Source organism: Aplysia californica, unplaced genomic scaffold (genome assembly GCF_000002075.1).
Source record: "Aplysia californica isolate F4 #8 unplaced genomic scaffold, AplCal3.0 scaffold01386, whole genome shotgun sequence".
Taxonomy (NCBI): domain Eukaryota; kingdom Metazoa; phylum Mollusca; class Gastropoda; order Aplysiida; family Aplysiidae; genus Aplysia; species Aplysia californica.
Window position 1 is genome coordinate 99,607 of NW_004798656.1, and position 1,475 is coordinate 101,081.

Below are 1,475 nucleotides of genomic sequence, written 5' to 3' on the forward strand. Positions count from 1 at the left end.
CATGTGTGGCCTAAATAAGCTAAACCCCCCTCCCTTACCTTATTTAGGCCATATGTGGCCTAAATAAGCACTCCCTAATTAATATAGATCTAAGATCTAACCGCTGCAGTTTTGCCTCGCCTTTGTGTTTAATTACTTATTTAAACATCACAAAATCCAAGCTAGATCTACTAATCTGAGGTGCTAGTTTCACTCACTTGACTCACTGATTTAAGATATTAAACATGAACAGCCTGTATGCATCCATAGTAATAATATAAAAGTATCAGCAATGATATTTTTATGGGATGATGATTGATGGGAACAACCAAAGATAAGCTGCTATTTACAGACACTGGCCTCGCCTCCATGTTTGAGACAACAGGTCGGGCTCTATATAAGAGAAGGGCAAGGTTCTGTTGAGACATCCTCTGCCTACTAGCTGTAGTGACAACAACCAGCACAACAGTCCAACATCCAGCCATTTTTGTGTCCCAGTGTGAGTGACGTCATGAAGGTACTCGCAGTCATCTTGCTGTGCCTAGCGGCATCAGCCATGCCAGAGAAGAGAATCATTAACGGAAACCCAGTAGCTCTGAACTCTCACCCCTACATCGCCTCTCTGCAATATTGTGTCCGACAATGGCCTTCTTCATGCAGGAAACATATCTGTAAAGGCTCACTCATCCACAGGAGGTGGGTGCTCACCGCTGCTCATTGCGTGGATGGTCTTGTTACTAGCGATATGCGGATAGAACTCTGCGCTCTGAATCTGTACGAGAATCCAAACCAATACGAAGAAACCATCAAAGTTGCAAACTACACCAAGCATCCCCACTACAGTGATACGAGGTCTTGAATCCCCAACGACATCGCCCTGATCTACCTGACGAAAGACGCGACTCTCAACAAAAACATACAGCTCGCTCGTCTAGCTCCCAGCGGCTCCTCCTTCGCCTACACACAATGCGTGCTGGCCGGCTGGGGCGCGATCAGAACTGGTTCCAACCCCCAAGACGCCGAGACCCTGAAAGAGGTGAAGATCACCAAGATCCCCAATGATCCCTGTGACAACCTCTGGGCAACCCAGGACGTCACGGACTCGCACATCTGTGTCCACGAGGCAGACATGTATCCTGGCCAGGCTCCTAGCGCCTGTATGGGGGACAGCGAAGGACCCATGATGTGTGGACATGGACATGACATCTTGGCCGGGGTCACGTCCTGGGGAGAGAAAACCTGCAGCGGAACTCTGCCCAGCGTCTACACCAGTCCCCAAGTATCTCAGCTGGATCAGGCACTACGTGGGCCACATCACCACCGCTTAGTGATCCGCTCACACTCTGAGGGCCGGCCACACCCTTCCAATATTATAGAGAAATAAAGAATCAGCTTCAAGTCATGTTTGATTTAGTTTTCCGTTTGTAATTATTGTTTGGGCTTTGGCTTGTTTGGTTGTTTCAGGTATTGATTTGATCTGCCATGCTACTACTACT

The 1,475-nt window shown here is 48.1% G+C and overlaps 1 pseudogene; it reads left to right on the forward strand.

Moving 5' to 3' along the window:
• The first annotated feature begins 490 nt into the window (after positions 1-490).
• LOC101858832 lies at positions 491-1,363 on the forward strand (annotated as a pseudogene).
• Positions 1,364-1,475: the final 112 nt, after the last annotated feature.